Source organism: Lycorma delicatula, chromosome 1 (assembly GCF_047948215.1).
Source record: "Lycorma delicatula isolate Av1 chromosome 1, ASM4794821v1, whole genome shotgun sequence".
Lineage (NCBI taxonomy): Eukaryota > Metazoa > Arthropoda > Insecta > Hemiptera > Fulgoridae > Lycorma > Lycorma delicatula.
Genome location: NC_134455.1, coordinates 165,679,543 through 165,706,118, shown reverse-complemented (window position 1 = coordinate 165,706,118; position 26,576 = coordinate 165,679,543). Strand labels below are relative to the sequence as shown.

Here is a 26,576-nt window from a genome sequence, read left to right as displayed (position 1 = left end):
TGTATAACCTACGGTTTCATACTTATAAGCTATAGTCTCTAATCTCAACAGACGTAATAATGTATCAGTTTCTTTTGAATTTCGAGCCATCTAGGCAGCCGGGGCAATGAATGAGTGGATAAAACTATCGAGAATGCTTGTCATGTCGAACTTTATAAAGCGAGTGATGCGTTTCGATTGTACATATTCTATTAAACATCGTGCACCGCGTTAGCAATAAATGTTTAACTTAAAATGGTTGGCTCTTAAAAAAATAATAAAGTTTAAAAATACAGTAGTGGATTGCAGTTCAGTTTGGTGTAATTTCTGTTCGGCTTTACCTATTTTTATATTCATATATATTTTTTTTTAAGAATGTGATTTTTTTAATATCGTTCATTGAAGTAAAAAAAAATTTTAAATCTGTCATTGTTTCGCTTTTGTAAATATTCAAAATTCAACCAAGAAAGTGTAACATTTACTTGTACATTAATAACAACAGGTTGATGCCCAATAAAAGTAGCTAATGGATGATAATGAATTATTTACTGCATGAAAAATCACATGTTTGACTGGGACTCAAACCAGGAACCTTTGGATGAAAGGCAGTGACGCTAACACGCTTTATGGCGCTATCTTTCCACTATCTTCGAAATAACGTTGGTTTTCTAAAAGTACCTTTATTCTTTTATTTATAGATATATTTTTAATCTTATTTCACATTTTTATACGTAATAAAATATTCAGACTCTTCTTATATAGTATTATAAACGGCAACGTAAATGGAAGTTTATGGAAATAATTTAGTTTAAAATGTGCACTTAAGCGAACGCATAGGGTGCTGCAGACAAAACAAAGCGAGTCGTACTGAGCATTGACACTTATTAGTCAATGCATAGCTATGTTGCCACGTTTCCACGCTCTGAAGACGTAGGAAGTACTACAATAAATTGTGAAATATAAAATATTATTTATATGCGTATTTAATTTGTCACTTTCATCGTCTGTAGGCTGTATTTTTTAAATGCTCGATAAAAATATTTTTTACTAAAGATATTATTTACGGGTTATGTTGATGATTTTGTGAATGAAAATAGATCAGTAACAGTCTAAAAAAAGATTTAATTTCTTCGATTATTGTTACAATTATTTACTGCGTACCGCTGCACTTTGATACTTATGTATTACAGAAGATTTTCTTCTTCAATTGTTACTGTAACATAAGGAAATTCAGTGTTTTTATTTCTTGATCTTTAAAGTCGATGCGATCAAAAATAGAAAAAAATTGTTTATAAATTGTGTATTCATATAGGTTTTTAGTATGTAGATGTCCGTTTTTGTTTTTATACCACATGTAAAACCTGGTGTTGGTAGTTTGTGAATTGTGGGACCTATTCTGTTAAAAACATTCACTCCTCCCCGCATTGGAGGAGTGATTTATAAATATATATATATATATATATTTTTTTTTTTTTTTTGGTGGTTTTTTTTAATTTGCTTCTTTCTTACGTTGTTTTGTTCGCTTAATTTGAAGACTGATTAAAATGATTCTATAACCATATGAGTGTTTTGTGTGTTCGTACAGGGACACGCGTGCACAAACACACACACACACACACACACACACACACACACACACAAACACACACACATAAAAAAAGAAAAAAAGAACACTCATACGCTTGTAGAATACTGTCCAAAAGTTAAACAAAGGACTAACTTTTTATGTTCGTGCGGCAGGGGCGGTAGTGAAGAATGACTTTGTTTACTTACCTAATTGCATTGTCGATGGTCGTATGTTGTAATCCTATTTTTATCCCTAATTTGAGAGAACTACTATACTTTTTTTACCGTGATAGAAGGGGAAATAATTCGAGTAGAAACAACGATACGTTCTGATGGGACAAGCCGCTTCAACATAGAAATCCTATTAGGACAGTCGTGTCTACTGAGCCTATTAGTAATACACGTAGATGAGTATTTCTTCCTCTTGTTCTTGGGCACGCTATCCTTACATTTCATGTCCTAGGTTAGGTGTTATTACGTCAAACTGGTGCGGCCTTGAGGAGCAACGACCTCAGATCTGGTGTTTATTGCCGTAGGAACGGTAGAGATCTTTGATATTTAAAACCGATTAGCCGGTTGCCGATGGTCAGAATTTTGCTGTTTGTAAAACGGTTTCAGAAGAGGACAGGTTCCATGAAAGTTCAGACTACGGTACTGACAGTGCTGAACACTTATTTAACTCGGGCAGCTTATCTCTTTTAATCATCGTACATGTACGTCTAGGTGATTCAAGTGTAATTGAGAGAGCTATTGTTCTTCCTTTAGGGATCTTTCAGTTGTTACTAATATCATATCCGTATCGATAAAATTTCGTTTACATTTATCTTATGTATTGAACAGAGATGTTCAGAAATCCATACGTGTCGAATTGGTAGGGTTACAAATTTTAGGTGCACCAAAATAGAGAGAAACTCTTTTTTTATATTGAATTCGGGTAGGCAGCTAATTTCAATAATAACTTACATTATTAGCATGATGAAAGAAATGAAAAAACGTTTTCTTTTCTTCTTTAAATCTCAGATATTAATTTATGGATAATATTTATTTTTCTAAACGAATTGAAGGAATTAAAATATAAATAAAATTGTTTCTTTGAAAAAATTAACTCTAATTTTACTCATTTAAAAAAAAATTGTTAGTATGAATTGAAATATTTCTTTTGAGGATGAAAGAGTATGTAGTACCAAGAAATAGTTCATCGCATAGCTTGAAGTAAAATTAAGACCACATAGTTATATTGCATTGGCGAAACTATTAATTGAACAATTTTCTACTATGTTCCTTACCTTCGTAACATTACTTAATTTCATTTTTTTTTATTGATTGGAAGAAAAATGCTTCTACATGAGTAATACTGTTATGTTGTCTTTTGAATTATGTTACAATGAGACGGATAAATTATAGTTTTTGTAAAAAGTAGAGGAGAATACTGTCATAAATTTCTTTTAAATTATTATAAAATTAAAAGATCTTTAAGAAAGAAGGTTATTCTGAAATTTATTTTATTCCATTGTTTAAAGCCTGTTGTCAAATTGAGTCGTGATTATGTAAATCTAGTAAATAGGTTTCTAATAAGGATCCGAGGCCTGTCTGAAATTTTAAATAATTTTTTCTAAATTTGTTTTTCATGTATCATTATTTTCAAATTGTATCCCACTAAAAAATCTGTTTCATAGTTACATTAAAAGAAGAATCAGTATTAAAAATATTTGTTTATACTTGATAAACGTAAACAATAATTTTTCGAGTACAAATTACACCGATTAATTAAAAAAACAAGTGTGTGTGTGTAGTTTTTTTTATTGAAATCTTGATAAAAAATATTATAAAATATTCCAAATAGTAAAACAAAATAAAGCTAATGGTTATGTAATCTATTTAACTTGCGGATTAAAAAACGAATAAATATACGTATACATACATACACACATATTTAAATCACGTAAAACGTGTCCTAGAATTTAATTTTGTTTTTTCTTGTTTTCCTTAAGTTTTATTTTACTCTGTTCAGGCAATATCTTCTACGTTGTTCACATAAGACACCAGTTAATGTTCATGTTCCATATCAAGTTTATCGCATAGGTTAAATGCTTTATTGTATTACCGCACACTTAACATGTTTTGCGATTTAAAAAAAAACAAAACTGCATTTTTTACGGAAAACTATAATGTATTATGCTTAGTCTAGATACACACACACACACACACACAATATATATATATATATATATATATATATATATATATATATATATATATATATATATATATATATAAGCAAATAAATACTAGTCTGTTTATATTTTTGCCAAAAAGTTTGAAAATTAAGAATTAGTTTTATAATATACGTAAAAACTCGAGTTTGACTATATTTTACTCCCTAATCACGTTTTTGTTATTCTACGCAATTACATTTCACGACTGAAATCCAGTCTAAAAAATTTAAAGAAAATTACCTTTTTTATTGCATTTTCAGTATATTTGGACTATACATACGTTTAATACACCGCACGAGTGTATAACACTTATGCTTTCTCACTTTGGTGTTCCCAACTAACATTGTAATTGTCTTTATCAATTTTCAACGAAACTCAATTTCAGTCAGGAATCATTTATAAAAAAAAACGTACTTCATTTTTATCAACAAATATTCCGTAATAGGAGCAATATAGATTGTCTATGTTTCTATATTATGTGATGTAAACGCTGGTTTTTCTTTTCGTTTCAAGTTTATTTCAAGTAGTCGCATTCTTTCATCTCCCTCGTGTAGTGGGTACATTAAAATATTATTCAAATTATCTTATTCAGCTTTCGAATTGAAAATATAAGTACTTTTTTCTGTAATAAAAATTTCAAAGTGGTGGCTATTATTTACGGAATGACGAACAATCGAATTACCGTTAATTCTAAGCGCCCAAATCGCTCAAGAAAAATGAGGTAAGTTAAGAGATTGATCAGTTAATTTGATTATTTAGCGACTTCCGTACGGGGCTGAGATAAGTTACAATTTAATAAAAAAGGAGATTCATTGGTTTTTCTTCATTTTGTAAGTTCAGTATAAAAATGAAATTTCTCAGTTAAATAGACAAGTAATCGGAAATACTGTTTGTAGTCGTAGTTGAAAAAACTTGCTTAAGACTGTTCATTTAATTTTTTTCTATCTTCTTTTAATTACCTAATTCATAATAGCTCTTTCCTTTTATTTCTTGTAGAAGTGATTAATTTTTCATCATTATTGTACATCATAGAGATGTTTTATTAGTATTAAATATTTATATCTCTCCCTACTTTGTTGTTTGATCGGAATAGCCGATACAAGAGTAGCCTAGTAATACTGGAATCTCCATGAAGTTTTTAAGTGTCTTTTCATAGATAATTTAGTACGCAAACATACGTAAATTATGAATTATTTTCGTGAAATTTCCTTTGATAAACGACTTTTCGTTTACCAAAGTAGTGGTGTAATATGTAATCAATTGGAGAATAACTTTGTCATTTATTTAATTATTATGCGTTTTGCTTATTCAGATCTGACACTTTAGAATGGTTCGTCAACCATTTCTACCTTTTCTTCGCCTTTCTTTTCATGATGAAATTGTACGCCGACAGAATCTGTCGTATGTATTCCCAATACTATCATCCTTACCGGTTTTTCCCTTTATCAACGGTTTTCGCTTCGCTATCGTTAGTAATTGATTGCTATGAGACAAAACGTTTATCAGTCGCTCTACCTCGTCGCAGTTGAATTTGATTCCTCAGCCTTCTCGATTCACTTACCGTATACTATCATACGCCATGTCGTTAGTCGCTCAATCTTTCCGATTGATTTTTAACGATAGCATTCACAATCCAAAATTTCGAGCTCTATCACCTTGACCTTTATCCTTACGGTCGATGGTGAGTAGGAGAATATATTGCTTAATCTAAAGGCTAATTGGAGTATAACGTTTGATTGCTTTAATCATTAGGAATTTTCTGCTCTTCAGTTCTGACGTATTATAAATGGGAACGGTTTCCCATTTTGTTTATTACTGTGATGGTGTAATCTAAGGATTTATATAATTTTATTTTATTTTTTTTTACTATCGTTTTGGATTTCAGTAATGATAATATGAAATATTTGTTTATTTCAGGTAAGAAAGCAGAATTATAGCTAAAACCAATTAAATGCTAAGCTTTACAAGTAAATTGTTTTCTAGCATTAAGTCGCGCATTCAGTTTTTGGAGTACATGCAGAATAATCAGGTTACGGCTGATAGGGTTCCTGGCATTTGAAGTATATTCCGTTAAATAATTTGTATAGGCAACGCAGTTTAATGAAGTGGTAGTACAATTTGAAAGGTTTCCTTTGTATGTGGTGCTCCCAAAAAAAAATTCATTATTTTTTTATATTTATCAGTATGTAATTCCCAAGAGAAAGAGGGTTTTCTTTTATAAAAAATAATGAAGAAAGAAATTCAGTACCTAAAAAGGTATCTTAAACATTATCTACACCTGTCCGTAAATGATATTGAATTTTCAAGATGATAAACATATACAATGACGCTGAACACAATGTCGGCTCACTTCGTATGTTGTGTGTATGTGAGTTCTCTCCAAATTAAATACATTTTCTTTAATGTTCTCATTGTTTGAAGTGGTATGTAATACTTATAAAAAAAACGAGGCTTGGCAGAGTACTAAGTTTGTATTTATTTATCGCTGTCTGGTCTTAGCAGTTCTGTGAATACGTGTTATGCATTTCATTATCGTAATATCTTGTTTTACTTCTATTTATAATATGTATTCAGGTGTTACATTTCATTTTGTTTTATTTTATAGGCATTATATCAGAACTATATTTCGTTGTTTTAAGTTAGATGGCAATACCAGTCTTACTTATATGACGTGAGAAAACTGTGAAGTAATCGAAATTTAAATGGTTATTAATGAACCTATTTTAGTGGTATATTTTCCATTTTTGGAGAGATAAAGAACGAGTGAGTACAGCCGGTGAATGTTGAGTGAGTGAATAAGATGGAGAAAGTACGCATTATTTTTTTAATATACTGAAACGTTGATTCATTTCTTGCGATTGAACACCTTTGTATATTTTAATTTCCTTATACGTAATAAATAAAGTACAGTGATCGCGAAAAATATCGGTTTTCAGATTTCAACGGAAATATCCATTTTGACCATCCCTGAATTCATTGACTACTTTCGGCGTGACCTCTGTACGTACATACGTACGTATCTCGCATAACTCAAAAACGATTAGCTGTTGGATGTTGGAATTTTGGATTTGGGACCGTTGTAACATCTAGTTGTGCACCTCCCCTTTTGATTGCGATCGACTGACCGAAAAAGCCTAAAATCCAAAAAAAAATGTGGATTTTTTTCTTAACTGCATTAATAAGCTCTCATTGAGAGCTTTTCAACGATATTATCATAAGTGGTACTTATTTTCATTGGTTCCAAAGTTATAGCCAAATAAAATTTTAATTAATGAAATATTTGGATCTTACAAGGGGAAGGCACATCGGTTCAAATCCGACTTCATCTTCTTTTTTTTTAAATTTCAATATATTGATTTATTAATAATTATTAACCTCTGATTGTAAGAAAACATTTTACAATAAATAATTGAATAATAACAATAAAAAAAATAATAAATATGAAAAAATATCAGAAGTTATTAATGAAATAAAATTTTATGTACTTTTCATTTTTAACAATGTGTATATGTAATTTAATAGGTGTACAAGGAAGTCATGTGGTGTCTACATCAGATCTTTTAATATTTCTTTTCACTTAAAAGAATGATTTATATCGATTCTTTTGGTTTGATAGGGTTAAATAAGTCGCAGATAGTAAGTTGTAATCGAATGAATAAGGTTTAGATTTTTCAGGTTAAATCTCGTACTGAATGGTAATATAATTTATGAATATCTGAAGTTATTCGGTTCTAAAATCAGACACCGTGTGTGATTAAGTACAACTGTTTTTTAATGAAGTCGACTTCATTCTCTTCCAACGGGTTCGGTCGGGTTCAATCTATCTTAGGCTGCTCTTTTTACATTTCTTATGGTGCGACTGTTCTCATCAATTCTTGCAAAGTTTTCGGTGTACTATCTTTCTTAATGATCTGTCGGATACCATGGAAGTAGAGCGCCATGTACCTTGTCGAAGCGAGTGTTACCTTCAGTGTGTTCTTCGTACTACACCCCGCGTGATCGAATCAGTTTCTATCTTTGTCTTTCACTCCTGCACTTACTTCCTCCTCCTCTTCCTTCTTTTCCATTCTGCTGTACGTAGTCCTAAACTTGGCAGGTAACTAGTGTTAACTAAGCTATTATTCGAATTGTTTTGTTCCTAACAAAACATCATTACCTTGTATTTTTAAAAACAGGTTAAATAAAAGTTTTCATATCATACAGTTATGAAAATTTATTTGAGTTATGTCGTAGTAATTTTCTTCAAGTAACAAAGCGACATCAATTACCAGTTATTGAATAGTGTTCTAATAGTCTATAATAATTAACTAATTAAGTTCTATTTTTTGTTTTTGTTGTTAGTTTACTAACGGCTTTATTGTAAGGATGATTCTTATGATCTACGTGTAATTTAACACGGTGTACCGTACGTCAGTAAATGTTATATCTCGATTAATCATTACTTGATTAAGTAGAAATGAATTATTACAGCTTTAGTATTTTATTAAAAATTTTCTTTAAAATGACTTTTCTATCATTATATATAAACCTAATTATACTATACCTAAACCGTACAATTATTGTAAAATATTGTATTGTGGTTTCGATATGTATTGATGATAAAAAATAAAAACTAATAACGGCAACTTAAATTTTAATGAAAAATAATAGTTCGTATTCAGTTCGGTAGTAATACAGAATGGTTTGTAAATGTAGACCGAGGTGTTACTCATAAAATATTGTAGCATCCGTTCGTACTGAATCGACGAAAACACAACTCCATGAATAATGGATGCTATCGGATTGTAATAGACAAAGTGAGGTCAGATACTAGACAATTTTATCGTGTAGCTTTGTTTTAGAGGGAGTAGTACCGTCCCGAAATAATAGACGTGATGCTAGTAGTATGGCGCGGCGAAATTACTCGTGATGACGTTTATTCAAGTAGATGACCAATTTCGCTGGATGAAATTACTACTTGCACTTTCACTGAATTTTATATAGTAAATTGCATCATTCTAACAGCAAATTGGTTTCGGCTGGAACGTGAGACTTACTTCCTCTCTGGTTTATATCAAGTAATTCAGCGTTCGTATTCCTCGATCTTAATGTGCTGTCTTTGCTGTTCAGTGGTTCATATGTTCTATCGTTCACGTGAGAAAATATCTTTTATGGTTATTTATTTTACACACACACACACACGTTTTATATATATATATATATATATATATATATAATATATTGTGTGTGCGCGCGCGTGATTTTTTATTCTAGAATTTATTAACGTTTTTATTCTACTCCAAAGATAATTAACGCTAAATCTGATCACAGTCCTTGCTCTTACTCATTGGAGTGTGATGAATGTCCTATTGTTAAGTACTGCAGTAAGAAAAATATTTACTGAAGATTCAGAGCCAGTACGAATTAAAATTATTTATACAATTTAATCACCGGTTGATTAAATCGTAATAGTAATTTTGTACTGAAATGTCCTTTGAAGGAAGAGTAGTTCAGGATTATGGGTCCTTTATTTTTTTCCTGTTTAGCCTCCGGTAATTACCATTCAGATAATACTTCAGAGGATGAATGAGGATGATATGTATGAGTGTAAATGAAGTGTAGTCTTGTACAGTCTCGGTTCGAGACTGTCATCTCATTCCTGAGATGTGTGGTTAATTGAAAAACCCAACTACCAAAGGACACCGTTATCCACGATCTAGTATTCAGATCCGTGTAAAAATAACTGACTTGGAAAATGAGCTGATTTGGAAAGACGCGTTCACCACTAGACCAACCCGGTGGGTTAGGATTATGGTCTAAGTCAAAGTAACGAAACAAGGTCGAAATAAACTTTTAGGTTTGTTCTTGTAGTTAACGGTGTTCCTTATAAAAGTTAATACGCATGATGAATGATGATAATGTAAAGGCAAAGATTTTGAAACAAATTGTGAAAGGTTTCAGGACGCAGATATCGTTATTGTTCAATATGGAATTTTGGAGTTTTTGTAATGAATGTGTTCGCAGTTTATAATTAAAACACTTACACAGTTATGATCATAAATTTGCGAAAGATTTCCTCTTTTTCTGTAAAGCGAATACATTTCTTTTCTATCGTAAATATCATAATCCAAAGTTGCTCAGAGATCTATATGGATGGCAAAAAGAGAATACACTTCGAATTGGGTACCGGGTGAGAGGTTCATTAGCTTTATTTGCAGGAGCTAGTATGTGAGCGACGGGTTATTCGAAATTTTGATCTACCCAGAAGACTTAAAATTTGTTAATTTCCATTTAAATAACATTTTTGTGAATTGGTGAGAAGGTCGGTCAGTTGAATTTATTTGATTTTTTTATGTCTTTGTTTTTAAGATAAAGGTTCTTACAACCGATTTACAATTATCACCCGCATTTTAATTTTTAATCGTTCCTTTTTTTTTGTTAACACTATGGTGTAGGGCCTTTCTGTTTTCATCAGAAGGTTCAAATCCCAAAAAAACTATTTTCTCGTATGTAACTATTTTCTTCATTACATGTTCCTACGTATAAGTCTTGAGGCTCCGTGTGGTCTGTATTATTCGTACAAAATGTCTATACAGTTGTAAACAATTTCTCATTTACATCTACCAGTTGGAGCGAAGGATGTTTAAGTTCTTTGCCAATTATCAATTTCATTTCTATTACCTTCTTGGAATCCAATAAATAATACATTTTCTAAAGTTAAGTAGTTCACATTTTGGATTAAGCTCGAAAGAACATCGGGCTTGCAAAAAAATCTTATGTTATGAAATAAAATGACTAATTTATATAAGCGTACAGCAGAATATACGAAGTATGTATTCGTATAATAAATCGGAAAGGGGATAGATAAAGAGATATTATCCTACTAATGTAAGATAATAGGAAATTATTATCTGTAGTCGTAGAATATTGTAGGCGTGAGAATTAGAGATTATCCAAAAGAAAGATAATGAAAAAACTGCAAAAACAGTTAGTGCCAGTAACCTCCAGTAAAAGTTTAGCCCATCAGAGAGAGAAGTTATAAACGTTGATAATGATCAAGGTCATGAAATTAATGTAAATATAAAAACAAACAAAAAACAAGCTACTAGTAAATTAAGTTATGAGTATTTAAAAAAAAGTACAAGAGGTAAAAAAAAATCTTTCGGCTGGCTCGACTCCATTTAACGAAATGATTAAATTAAGTAGTAAAGCAATAAAGTTTGAATTATTTTACACAGCAAAACTGCACATAGGTGATAACGTCGTAACAATAAATCAGAATTATTCAACAGATTCTTGAGATTCTGTTATTTATAGGACGTGTACATGAAAGCAATAATTGCAGCATAAATATTTCTGTTGACCCTGAACACGTAACGACAGTAAAATATATCTGTAAGATCGGTATATAAGCGGCAACCATCCGAGCTCGAAATGCGTAGGACAGACGTACCTAGAGAATCTGAATTATGATAGAACACAACCACCGTACAGTTGTAATCCCTTCTAAAATGTATGTAACAAGTCGAATACGTACAGATATAATTCAAAATACGACTTACGAATTCCACCATCATGTATTACATGTCGGAGCATTATTCACATACGATCCCCGACCGGTTGGTCGTTCTGTTGTTCCAGTCCTTTTTATTCCAATGCGTATTTCAAGGCCGAGGATTTTGGCAACCGATAAGTAAAGTATAAGGTGTGGACTTAAATGCGTACAACCAAACGTTTATCAAGGCCACTTATGTACAAAATTAAGACTATATTTAATATTGTATTATTTCAAATTGTTTTATGTTTGTACAACATTATATATATATATAAACTGTTATCTATGCAAGGTTTTATTGTATACGTACTTGTTGCGTAACCATTAAAAATTAGTTACAAATTGCAGCATTGTGTATATTTGTCATATCAATAAAATAACACTTGTTTGTCCTTAATAATTCTTTCTTTTACAAAGACTTGAAAAAAAATTCCAGTATAACAGTAGTATTCCGACACTAGATATCTGATTACATACAGGTAGCTTGTCTTCTGGCTGTAATCTGATAAACTTCTGTATTTTAAGCACTGCATGTAGTAATAAAACTTAAGAATTTACAAAAAAAAATTAATTTTTTCCTTTTCTATAAACACAAAAAGATTTAAAAATAAGAAAATGCTTTTATTTGGTAGGTACATAGATAGTATAGGTAAAAAGGTAAATAAACGAATAGAACGTTTTTGTTAGCGCTAGGTTTATAGACAATATCGAAAACTTTATTTCCGACAGTAACGATTAATATTCTCGGATGATATCAATAGACTGAAAAGTTCTTTGCATAAATAAACAAGATTATAATGAATTTGCATTATGACGCTTTCACGTCGACAAAACTTGGTTAAATTATTTTCTTGACTCTAAATTAGCATCTGATTTTTTTATTTTCAATTAGGGACTAGTGACATGCAACACCTACTAGTCTCGACTACATACAGCCGGAGAAAATATCTCAAAGATTTACACTCTTTTACCTCAATTAAAATACAAGTTTTTTTAGTATATATCCGTACAAAAATTACCAGCTATTACTTCAAAATCGTTTTATAATTAAAAACTCATCTTAAAATTATGTTATTCAAATCGGTTCTCTTTAATTCAATGAAACTGTCGAATACTTATATCAGTAGATCACTCTAGTTCAAGTTAGCATTGAAAAAGTCGGTCATGATTTTGTTATTATTTTAAAGTAATTGATCCCTGTAGTTTTATAAAATATTGCCGGCATTAATCAGTCAGTGTTATATACATCGTTATAGAAAAAACCACTATTGTTCACTCTTTTAATTAAGAAATAAAATTTAATGAGAGTGAAGAAATTAAATAATTCCATGTATGTGAAATTGCTGTATTGTACCTAGGTTGTCTGAATAGTCTTGAGCCTAACATAGAAAGATGTATTTTTTCTGTCAAAAATAGTTTTATTTTTCAACAAAGTTTCCTTTCAAGTCGATACACTTTTTCCTCCAAGCAAAACTTTAAGGTCAGGAAACAAGAAAAAGTCGCTTGGGGCCAGATCTGGTGAATACGGTGAGTGGTCAACCAATTCAAATTGGAATTCGTGAATTTTAGCCATGGCGACTGTCGACGTGTGAGCAGGCGCTTTGTCGTGATGGAAAAGCACTTTCGTTTTCTTCAGTTGTGGTCGTTATTTTTTTGAAATTTCTGCCTTCAGCTTGTCAAGCAATGATGTCTAACACTGTTCCGTTATTCTTTTAACTTTTTGAAGATAGTCGATGAACAAAATTCCGTTACTATCTCAAAAAACAGTCGCCATCACCTTCCTTGCCGATGGAGCCGTCTTCGCCTTTTTCGGAGCAGGCTCACCCTTTGCAGTCCACTGTTTTGACTGTTGTTTCGTCTCAGGAATGTAGTGGTGAATCCACATTTCATCCACAGTTATGAATCGGCGCAGTAAATCAGACTCGTTTTGCATAAACTGCTTCAGCAGGGCCTTTGTTCATTCGAATGCGTTTTTGGTCCAAAGTGAGCAAACGCGATACCCAACGCGCGGATAGCTTACGCATATCCAATTCTTCAGTTAATATATGACAAACACGTTATTTCGATATGCCCATAACTTCTGCTATCTCTCTAACCTTAATTAATCGGTCGTCCAGTACCATTTAGTGAACTTTGTCTTGATATCGGTGGTGGTTGCAGTTTTTGGTCGTCTCGAACGCTCATCATCAACCAAGCTGGTACGACCATGTATAAATTCGGCTGCCCATCTTTTCACGGTGGCAAATGATGGGACAGTGCCCGACTCGGTTTTAATTTATGTGCGCGTATTGCCTTTCGAATGCAAGTAATTAATCACGGCACGATATTCGATTTTTTCCATTTTTACAAAAACACTCACAACGACTACTCAAACGATTATCAAACAACGACCAAAATGTTTGAAATTTTAGCGAGTACTTTTCAACGCATGCGCAAATACATTCCCTAAAATTTGTTGACTAGTGCTGCCATCTTCATGTTGAAACTCCAAACTTTTCAGACAACCCGCCGCTTTAATGCCCTGTAGTTTATAACTACTTAGTTTATTTTCCAATAAATTACGTTTATTGGCAAACACATAATTTTTACAGGTGTTGAAAATAATGTCCATTCACTTCTGTGTACTTATCAACGTGTTTCAAATGACTATGTTCCTGGCTGCTCTTGTTAGTTGTATACCGTCTATTTCCTGGATAGCATTTGTAATGTTTGGTTTCTTTTCCTACAGAGTGTGGATTAATCTTATAAATAATTTCTTTTAAGTAATCCAGATCAGAGGATCTTGGTGGCCACAATCCTTTAGAAATGATTCTTCCTCTGAAAAAATCCTGTAGCAACTGCATAGTAGAGTGAGCTGTATGGTAAGGGGCGCTGTCCTGTTGCAACCATCAGTCACGCTCATCCTTTTGCAGTAAGCCTATGAACTTGTGGGCGATTTCTTGGTTGAAGGCAGCATCCACATTTTTTTTTCAAAAAAAGTCCTATTATTCATTGCTTTAAAACCACACACCTTACGCATATTTTTTTGTGAATGTAGGAGAGATTCAAATGAAATGTGTGGGTTTTCAGAACCCGGTAGTTCTTTCTGATTATTATTAACATACCCTCCAAGGTGAAAACACGCATCGTCAGCGAAAAACACTTGATCTAAAATGCCAGTGTTGTCTCTAATGAAGTTCTTACACCATTGACAGTAGAACCCTTTTAGTATAATCATAGAAAAACGGTATTCGATACGGATAACATTTCATCATTCTCCTCACTGCAGTGTGGGTTGAACCTAATGAAATGTTCTTTTCCCGGCTTAGTCTCCGCAAAGATTTATGAGGAGATCTTGTATCCGTCTTTGATCTTGTGTCTTGTTTGTTCTTGTATCCATCCCTCTTTCAAAATCTTATATCTTTTACCCGCCGCTTTAATGTCCTGTACGACCTAATGTTCCTTTTAAAATTTCTCCCTGAACTTTCGTCGACACACAACATTATATTTTGTCTCTAAATATATTTTCACAATGAATACACATTCTTCAACAGTTAAACGCATTTTAACAAACATAACAAACGATTATGCAACCTTGTTTAACTCTACTTTAATAAACATATAATTATGCAACTTTGTTCAAAAGCGAACGCTCCCACAGACTGGCAATACTCAAATGTGCAGGCAATAAACAGCCCTCCCTACTCCAGCACCAGTCGTATCAACATCTTCCACATTATCTTACTCCTCTCATACCACATATGCCTTCTTTTTTTTCTCTTTTTTTTACAGAAATATGCATTTAGTATAAATTAAATTATTCAGTGATGAGACCTCATTTAAATTGAACATTCTTTTACGCGAAGCGACTGTATTCTTTCTAACAATCAGCAGCGCTCTTCCATTCTAATAAAACGTACCTTTTCTCATTACGTCATTAATTAAAATTATTCAACATTGTATTATTATGTTCGTATTGTATGTGTTGGTAAATATAATTCAGTGCAAAAATAAGTTTCCTATAATTTGCGAGATAAAAAAAATCAAAAAATCTGTAAATTGAAATCAACCATCGGAAAAAATGTTAAGTTCTTGAACGATGATAAATGTCTGATTTTGAATATACTTAGCGCTAACATTTTTATGTAATCTATAAACGAAGCTACAGAACATTGAAATTTCAGTATCGCAAAACAGGGTACTCGTGTAATATGCCTCGTTTTCTTTAAATAAATTGAAGTTTTCAATAATAATAATAAAGGAAAGAACTACAAGTTTAATAAATATGGGACTCAATTTTTTCCATCGAAGGTTCGCATAATTAACTCTTTAAAAGTCGATTTCTTTTGAGACGATGATCACTGTAATAATAAGTTTAATTGTTACATGCGTTATTGTTATTAGTTGCGTGTTTGTTTATTATGTAATAATTTTTATATATTTTAGAATTCCTATTTCAGTATTTTTCTTAATTTATATTAAATATCAATTATTTAACAATAAATAAATCTCACCTCTTTCCTTTTAGATGTTTTACTAAATCCATATTTCGTTAAAATATGGAAGAAGTTAAAAAAAAATACAAGAAGAAATAAGGAGATCGATTGTTTTATTCAATTAAATAAAAATTAATAATAATAATAATAATTATGATGATGTCTTTGGATTTATAATCAGTTTCGTTAAAGATGAATTCGTAATAAATAATATCAATTAGAATGAGTAAAAAAAAAATTATGACTTAAAAAATTTTAATTAATTATAAATTTGAATAAGAAAATAACAAATAATGGAGAAATTACAGAACTGTGTGTATATGTATGGCGCTATGCAGTGCATGAGTAAATGAATTGAGTGATAACTGAATTGAGGTAGACAAATATTTTTTAGTACTAAAGTTCGATAACAAATCTTGGCAGATACATGCGTATTTTTACATTTTGTATGGACTAAAAGAAATGTAATTTCTTCCAGTTTAGATATTATTATTATTATTATTATTGTTGTATTGTAATTTACAGATTTAAAAAATATATATATGGACTTCATTTAAATAACTTCTAATGTTTATCTTCCATTGCTTTTGTATTTCTATCCTCTGTTTCTTAGACGTAAAATGTTAAATATACAATTGTAAGTCATTTAATTTTTTTTATTATTGAAATTTCAGTTTGAGCCAGGGTAACTATAAATATTGAAATAGTTTTATGATAATTAAACTGTACTTCAGTTATGAAGTTACGTGCGAATGAATTTAAATTATTTGTTTTCTTTTGTCGATGAATGTTTTTTGTCGATAGTGTAATTTAAAATCTCTAATTAGTGACGTGTAGTGCCTATTAGAATGTTTATAATATTTTTGAATGTCAAATATTTTTATTAGATAATCAAAGGTTAAAATAAATTAAAAGTGGTTATGAAATAATTTGAATCGGTTTGTTGTTATACTTACATAATATTATTCTCTTGATATAGAAAAAATTAATATAAATAAATATTAGACTACCTTTAACAATTATTGTTGTTGATGAAATGTTTATTTTAAATTTATTTTTATTTTGCTTTTATACATTTACTGAATAGTAAATAAATATTAAATAAAACCGTGCTGTAGGGAAGTATGCATTGTTGTAAATAATCGACAGGTGGCGCTCTAGTCGTAAAGAGGGAAGGTGGTAGGGTCACAGAACAGCTCTTACGAGCCACTCTCACAGTCTTGTTTCAGTTGTTGCGCTTAGTGGTATGTTATATTTTGTGAAGCATTGTGTTGTGTATTGTTTACAAAGTATATTCTACCCTGTATTGTCATACTTAAATCGGTAATGTATTTAAAATTAATACTATAGTATTTACACAAACTAAGCATGATTAATTAATTAAATTTGGGAAAATTAATATCGCTAAATAAACACATTTGCATGCCGGTATCGAACGTAGGGTTACCTAAATTTGGGCAATTACCGGTTAAGTTTTCCATTGAAGGAAATGTTTACAATACTTAATTTATGGTCGTCAAAATTACGTAGTTTTTACCATTAAAAAAAAAGATTTCTGAATGTATGTTTCTATCTTTATTGTTTTTACTCCTTTACTGTGAACCGTAATTTTAAACTTAGTTGTCGATGATTATTTTTCATATTTTATGAAAATACGTAGAAACTAAATAATTAAATAGATTTTTTTTTAAATTTATTTACGTATTAATTTTTTTTTTTTTGTGAAAATCTACAAACAAATATGAGAATTTAGTTTCAATGTAATATAATTCCGAATGAATTTTCATACCTAATCTCTAGTAGAAATTTATTTTATTGGTGAATGTACTTTTCTTCGTAAGACATTTTCACACTGAGTTATAACAATCCTATTATGCTAATCGTTCCTCTGTGTGAAGATGAGAATGTTTATTATTTTTTTTTTTTTTATGAAAGTGTGAGTACCGATATATAATAAATAATAACCATGAATTTTTTTTAATTTTAATTATTAATCAAATAAAATTGTGAAATTTTAACACGGAAGAAACTTATCAACTTTTCTTTAGTGTTTTTATTACACATTTTAAAATTAAATAATGGTCTAGTCTAATTTTTCCTCGATTGTTGCCTTGCGTACTACGATCGGTGAAATTAAAAACTTCGATTTTACTTTTCCAAAAATTACATTGTCCGACAAAAAAAATAAACTTCGTTTACAACGTGACTGTAATTTTAAAATGTAATTTCTCTTTTAATTTCTACATTAAATTGTATATTCATTTAATAAATGTTTTATGAACATGCTGACTGGTTTTATTGTAATAAAATATTTTGAATAATGTTAATTTGTTTATTCGTTTGACTGTTGTGTTAATTTTTACGTTAATAAGCCTTTTGATTAGTGACACTTGTGTACACCTAATTTGACATATGTGCTGAAACGACTGTGTGCGCGCGCACTCACGTACATACGTAAGCGTTCTCACAAAATATATGCTGTTTGAATTGCTAATTATACGTTACTTATAATATTTTATCGCTTTGACTAAATTATGATGTAGCGATAGATTGAACTCTCATAATATAAATTAATTTCCACAGTCGTGGGTTTCTTCAATAAATAGTTTGTTTTTGTATATTGAAATGATTAATTTTGCATGAAAAATATTATAAATTTCCAAACTAATTTTTTTCTTATTTACTCCGCTTATGTAAAGATAATCGATAACATTCTACGATCGTTTATACTAATTTATTTCGCGAAAAGAAATTTTTACAGTGTTCAGTTTTTATATAGGCGCTGTGTATTGTCGCATCTTTATACCTTTTATATTTTATTGATTGTATTGCTTAAATAGCCGCTTATTAGCCTATAATTTTATATTACGTTGTTTAATATATTATTATTTAATGTAGTTAACAAATTAGATTGTAGAATTATTAAACAAATGTCAAAATTAATAACATTTTTCAGTTGGGCAAATCGGTGATGAATTTTAATAATTTTGACTTTAGAGTGAATAATTTCAGGTCTCTGAAAATTTTCTTATCAGGTTTGTTGATCAAACGTACTGAAAAAAATGGCTACTGTAATTTCTTTGATGTTGGCGACGTAGTACCCAGGCGTATTTCTTGTCATTTAAAAAAAATTACTGAAGTATTTTTTTAATATAAAATATATATAATCTACATCTATTCAGTGGTCTGTCAATTCAATTACTTTTTTTATTTAATTTAATGTTTATCATTTTTGTAAAATATTTTCATCTTTGATTTATTATGAATCATTTATTTGTGGAAAAGGACTGTTACTTATTTTTCTTATTTATTTCTTCGAAATTATACAGCCAAATATTGTATATATCATTTTTTTCTGCATACACTGATTTTTTGTATGTTGTGTAAACACATATCCATTAACGACTATAAAAGATCTATGTCCATGTATTCAAGTATTTATGTTCACATAGAAAGGACTCCTCTATTACTGGAGTTGCAGCTAATTATATTTAAATTATTTTGTTGATTTTTAGAATTGCACTTTTCTTGAATTTATGAACTGTTTATAACTAGTGTGTGTTAGCAATACATCTTTCAATTACGATTACAATATTAACTTTTGCCGTCTAGGGAAAGTTGCAGTAGCCCGTTCCGTAATTTCCGATCGTGACCCGCATAATATTAGTCGTTCTGTTTGTTATAAATGTAAATTTTTTATTGTCTTCAAGGGTAATATATTTTTACCTTTGGTATAATAATTCAAGGCCACGCCTAGAAAATTGGACCCATTAACGTTAAATACGTAGGTGAACAATTGATAGGTGTGCCCTTCTTTTAGACGAATTTTGATTTTATTATTTCCGTAAACATCCTATAAATTGTAATATTGTCGTATTCAATCCTTACAAACCTTTAAAAATTGAACATTTTTGATTGCAGAATTTTTTTTAAGAAACCAAATTTTTTTATTAAGTTAGGAAGTCTGATCAGTTATTTTTTTAATTTCTAAAGATTTTATATATATTTTATTCTTAAAGCAATATCTTAGCCTGCTTACTTTCTTCTTTTTCGTGATAAATTAATAAAATATTAATTTATTCAACAAATTATAAGCAAACAAAAAATTATTTTAGTAACAATGTTATTGTTTTTAAGTAATTAATATTTAATTTACTTTTATTTACAAATCAAGTATTACGGTGAATTCTGGTGTACTATGCTTATATAAAACTTGATTTTCACCGTAAATACGTACTCAGTTTTCAGGAAGGTAAAAAGTCCATTTTGAAACAACTTTTTTTTTGCAATTTCAGCTTTATTTTGGTCATTTAACTTGTTATAATTAAACAAAAAATTTCATTTTCACTTCGGTATGTCATTACAAGGTGGTACTGTAATTGATATAAGTGGTGATGTCTTTGCACCGTTTATTTATTTATTTAGTTCGAAATGTAGGGCATTTGAGGCTGAATACTGAAATTTTTTTGTAAAATCAATTCTATAACGTAATATTAATTTAGATCTCAGCTTTAGGTGTTTCAGCCTTTCCATAGTTTCTTCGAAATTTATAGGTAAAAAGAAATATTGTGCAGAGCCTGATTTTATGTGTTTCATTTTCAGTGTTACGTTTTATTCTCTTGTGTAATCCTCAAATTGCTAGTGTTTTTTTTTTTTTTAGCACTAAATGTCCTAGTCAAACTAATTTTTCATGAGAAATCAGTTAAATATATTTTTCTTAAGTTTTTATTGTAAATTTTAAATACTATTGTCATCGGTTCTAATCACTTTTATGTAATTTAACTTGCTCGCGTCTATACCGCTGTACGAAATATTTTTCTAGAGGCTAATAGTAATCTCTATAAAACTGAATTAGTTTTACTGAAAAGAAGCAACTTTGACGCGTGCATTATTCAGTAGTGCTTCGATGGGTGAAGGTTTTGCGTATTTATTATTCATTTGCACATCATTTTTTTAACTCATCGATCGAAGGTAACTGATACATTTGACGAATCAAGACGAATTTTTTTATGGATAGTGTTTTTCAAGATTTTTCTTTAAAATCTTTTTTTATATAATTTGTATTGAAAAATGAAAAATTTATTTTAAATTTTTCCTTAGAAATATACTTTTATTTCCCTAAATTCCCCTCTCATACTGAAATATTGAAGACGGTACAGTGACAAGAATCGGTTGAATATATGCGCTGATGGTCTGAAATAATTTAACATGCTTGTAGTAATAAGTACTTCTCTCATCACTAAAATTACCTTTAATTGGATCTAATTACCATATACCACTGTTAACATGTGCATTTTACAAATTAAAAGTAACTGTATCTATAATTGCATATTAAACTATTTTTATATCGTGAAAATTAACTTAAGGTAGGTGACAATCACAGTACTAACGTAAGTGAATACTCGGGCTTTCTTATTAACACGTTAAAATCAATATTTCGTGGGGAAAATTCAATTTCAATAAATACTTGTATACTTTATTTCACATATTTTTTACTTCCTAGAACTTAAGTATTGTGATTGCGAAAGATTTCGGTTTTCAGATTTCAACGGAAATATTCATTTTGACCATCCCTGAATCCATTCTGATTAGGTTTCTGACCGGGATTCGAACTCGAGTTCCTTGTACGAAGTAAAGGAACTATTGTGATCGCGAAAAATTTCTGTTTCCACGTTTCAACGGAAATATCCATTTTTACTAGTTTCGGCGTGATATCTATGTACGTATGTACCTCGCATAACTCAAAAACCATTAGCCATAGGATGTAGAAATTTTGGATTTAGGATTGTTATAACATCTAGTTGTGCACCTCCCGTTTTTATTGCAATCAAACCAGATGTGTTCAAAAAAGCCCAAAATTCAAAGAATTTGGATTTTTGATTTTTTTCTTAACTGCAGTAATAAGCCCTCATTGACAGCTTTTCAATGATTTAACATAAGTTGTACTTATTTTCATCGGTTCCAAAGTTATAGCCAAATAAAATTTTAATTAATGAAATATTTCATCTTACAAGGGGAAGACACATCAGTTCGAATCCGACTTCAGTTCCTTTTTTTTAACTTTTTTTTTTATTTAAATATATTGATTTTATATATTAGTGGAATAAAATTTTATGTACTTTTAAAAATGTGTACATATAATTTAATAGACGTACAAGAAAGTCATGTGGTATCCACATCAAATTTTTTGTAAAAGTATTTAAATAATTATTTTTTTTTTTTAGTCATTCTTTTTGAATGGTAGTTTTTTGACAACAGTACTTTCGGAACTGTTTATATCTGTCATTAGCGTTGTTTTTTAAACAGCTTCAGGTAACAACCCGGTCGGCAACAAATCTGATCACTTTAATTTTTGTTCGTATCTTAATTTTAATTGTAAATTAATATTAAATATGTTGCTCCAAGTTATGACAGCGGCTTATGCAGTTGGGATAATGCAACAATTTTGATTAAATTTTTTATAGTAATTTGTTAATTATCAATTTAGGAATTGTAATGTAATTTTTTTTTCTGGGAAAATATCCGATGTACATTAAAACTTTTTATGAAAACACCTGTATAGTACGACCATTTGCCCGCGGTGTGATTACCTTTTTCCTTGTCTAAAAGGTAGTACCTTAAACTTTTATTTTTTTTTACATTTTATTCTGTATTTATAGAATTAATGTAATTTCAGTATTAGATCACGAAAGCATTAGAACAGTAATAAATTGAAAAGGGCCCTGTTTTTTAATTTGTCTGTAGAAATTAATACTGGTGGGTTTTACTGTATAATATTTTAATAAGAAAAAATTTGTTTGTCACATTTCGTGAAATTGCATATTATTTTCATGAAAATGTATGTAAGAGTTGTGGAAATTTTGAATGGAAACTTTATTCATATGGTAACCAAGCTATTCATTTTAACTCTAGTATCCGTGAACAGCGATTGTTATTTAGTGTAATAAATAATGTTATTGCTTGCTTTTAAGTTCAGTTTGTCTCTTGAAAGTGAATGTCTTGATATATTTTAGATAATCCATTCGTTTACGTTTTCTGTTATTCTTGATCACGTTCTAGAATATGTTTGTAGCGTAATATATTTTTATGTAGTTAGTAGATCTGGAAGCTATTTTTTTTCTCCTCCAAAGAAGGAGAATTAATTTATTACCGGTTATTTTCGACATTTTTTATTTTATTATGTAGTAAATATTGCACTTTTTGATTAATTAACTAGTTGAAGATTAGTTTTTATTATTGTTGTTAAAGATAGCTTGTTTTTATTCTTTAAATAAAGTGGTGTCATTATTTTATTTTATAAGGAACGTTTTCCTGATTCAGATATTTATCTTAACTTAAATTTAGGTCGGTTTATACAATGATTATAAATTACGAGGGTTAAAATTTTCAATACAAATGATAGAGTTGCTTCCTTTTATTTTTTATGATAGCATATGTATATATAGGATTCAATTACGAATTAATACCTACAGATATACTCTTGATGAAATTTAATTGTAGTTGTTTTCGCAGTAATTTTATTTTTTTAAAAGATAAACGTAGGAGATATTTAATCAGTTGTAAAATTAATATATTGGAGCAAATTGGAAATAACCAAACGTTACAGAAATATGTTTTCTAGTTGACATTTAAAATGAGTCGCCTGATTTTATTTCTGTGTATTTAGCTGGTATTTCAATTAAAATATTTTCAACATAAAATTCTATTTATATTATTTGAGTAGTGAAATTTCTGGTTGCCTATATTAAAGTGAAATTTTTTAGTTAAAATTTTAACTAAAAAAAATCTTAAAATTTTAATGTTTATCACAATTATTAAAAATTGATGGAATGTGTTACAGTGTGAAACATTAAATAGGCGTGAGATATTTTTTATTCAGTATTTTCGAAATTAACCCATCGTGTTGGTCTAGTGGTGATCGCGTCTTTGCAAATCAGCTGATTTGGAAGTCGAAAGTTCCAGCGTTCAAATGCTAGTAAAGTCAGTTATTTTTACACAGATCTGAATACTAGATCGTGGATACCGGTGTCCTTTGGTGGTTGGGTTTTTCAATTAACCACACATCTCAGGAATGGTCGAACTGAGACTGTACAAGACTACACTTCATTTACACTCATAGATATCATCCTCTGAAGTATTATCTGAACGGTAATTACCGGAGGCTAAAAAATAGGAAAAAGAAAAGAAAGAAGAGTATTTTCGAAATTAAATAATTTTTTTCTGACTAAGAAATTTGTTATCGGTTAAGTTGTGGTAGTAAGTTATTCTCTGCACACAACTGCAGATTTGTTCTCCTAAATATGAAGTGAAAAAAATTATATTTTTCGTTAATTGCAATTATCGTATTTAGTATTCTACTAAGGGCTTTTTACAGTAGTTTTTGAAAAAAAAAATCAGTGACAGATAATTACATTTAGTTTACTGCCAATAGTATTTCTTAAATTACAATAGGCGGCTTTACAACAATGATTATAGACTGCTCATCATCAGAGCCTAATTAATTTTCCTGTTATAGATATTTACGAGTATAATTTGATGCTAAGAAAGGGACATTAGTTCGTATTGAAAAAAGCATTGTATTATCTATCTAGTTAGGTATCTGCCCATTTTGTGCTATCGTAGCATTCTTTTTTCATTTTTTTTATCGTAGCTTTTTTTCAACCGATTGACAGTTCCTTCTATAGCTTATTACGTGGTAGTTAAAACCCATTTTAATAAGTAAAAAAAAAAATTGTTTGATGATATGATTTGGACATTTATGAAAAATGCATTATTCTATTCACCTGAAGACCGAAAGTTCATCGTTTTAATTAATGTATAATCCTGTGTAGAAATAATGTTTCTCATATTATTGTAAAACCCAATTACAATAATATGATAATTTTAGGCTACACTTATTCCGGCATCGCCGTTAATAACGTAGCCTAAATTTTCTGAGTTTGATCTCGGTCTTGGCACCGGACGTAATTGGTTATATTTTTTTATCACTGCATTATTTAATTCTGGCTTGTCCAGAGTTATTAAGCCCTAAAACGTTAGAAAATACGCAAATTCATTCTGATTATAAATTCAAGTTTGTAATTTATCAGTCTCACTTAGAATTCACATTATCATTATTTTTTTTATGATACGAATTCATCCTTTTTATGTTTTCAGCTCATATTTGCAGTTTTGGAAATTAACTTAATATTTTCATTAAATTATTCTTAAAATTATAAAGATCTCATAATGAAAATTCATTAAGTTTATCAAAAATGGAAGTTTCTAAAAAATTACATTTTTTGTATTAATTATAAGAGCTCATAATATAGAAAATGGATACGATTTAGTTTACATATTTTTTAATTTTAAGCAACTTGTAAATGAAAGATAATGGCGTTATGTATTGTATAACCTGCTCAAGTTGCAAAAGTTTTCATTTGTTAAAAAAAAATCATTGTTTTCGAATTTTTTTACGAAATTGTAATATTTTCATATACTCTTCCGAGAATACTGTGCTAGGCTCTAGTCTATCAACTGGTCTGTCTTATCATAGGAAATCTTGTGAAACCTCGGAAGTGGAATTTTTAGGATTATCATAGATGAACTATGTGTCGAGTAATAACAGTTTAAGGTTATTTTTTATGTTTTTTATTTAGTACATTTTGCCTTGGAGAATGGAACAACTCGACTATTTCATCAATCTTATCTCAATCTTATCTTATTGTATGGTTTAATGGATATCAGTGTAATTTTCGAGTTAATAGAGTTATTGAATGGTCTGGTCGATCTGTAACTGTAATTCATAAAATATAATATCTAAAAATACTTACACGCTAAAACTTTATAAATTCATCACAAGTAAATTCAATCGCATTTCTGAACAATTATGAAGTATGCACGAAGTACGAGCAAAGAAGAAAACGAAAAATAAACCTCAGAAGTCTTCTTTCTAATTCAGTTGTCACTTTTTCAGGTTTTATTGTTAATTAAAAGTAGCTATTTATTTAAACGTGGTCTAAAACGTAACTAAATTTTCTTTTTCGGATTGTTTGTCTTTTACTAATTTGCGGTTTATTTTTATTATTTAGCTGCAGTTCGGTAGCGGTTTATTGTAATAAATGTGTTTTCGATTTCCCTTTATTTCTTTTAAAAAAATTAAAAAACAGATGAGGCACATTTTAACTCTCGCACTTCGTGTTAACACACGAGACCACTGACTTGCTATCTCTATCGCTTTCACTTTTTGATTAGGTTGACCTTATTTTTATTAGTTGTACACCGATTAACCGGTTTTTTTATTTATTTATGATGTTATATGTGGTGGGTATGTTACAGTGGTAGTAGGCAAGGTGTGTTATAATGTTCTTCAGTTTTACAATGTACGGTACAAAATAAGTTCCACGTTCCAATGTAACACAACTCAACTAGACGGTTATAGTTAATGTCAAGAATCAAGAATTGTTGATATCTTGTTACATATTGCAGTAAAGTATTTGTAGTTTACTAATACTGTAAAAATATCCAATTACAATACGCCTATCTGATCTTATATCGCATATCATTTGTAATTCGCTATTTGTATTTTATGTTTATCAGATTTCATACACCATCTTCAGCGATAATATTTTATTGGGTAAGGATTTCCCATAAGCCTCACCTCACGGGGTTGTTTAGTTTTTGAAGTAAAAGTAGTTCGTTTGCATAATAGTAGAGTGTATATTTTTTAAATTGAAAATCATTTACAAGTTAAAAAAAAATTTTGTTTGTTTACATTAGTAAACAAACAAAATTAACTTAATTACAACTGTTTTCATAAAAAAATAA

The 26,576-nt window shown here is 29.8% G+C and overlaps 1 protein-coding gene across 3 annotated transcripts in view; it reads left to right on the top strand.

Annotated features, from left to right (window-relative positions):
• Positions 1-26,576, top strand: part of LOC142325326 (rho GTPase-activating protein 20-like) — a 551,352-nt gene that overhangs the window by 380,015 nt on the left and 144,761 nt on the right. The window contains exon 1 of one of the 3 annotated variants that reach the window (XM_075366971.1): positions 16,967-17,093. The exons of the other annotated variants lie outside the window; for them this stretch is intronic. The gene's annotated coding sequence lies outside the window, so the exon portion shown is untranslated. Of the gene's footprint in view, positions 1-16,966; positions 17,094-26,576 lie in introns of those variants that run through there. 3 annotated transcript variants of the gene reach the window in all.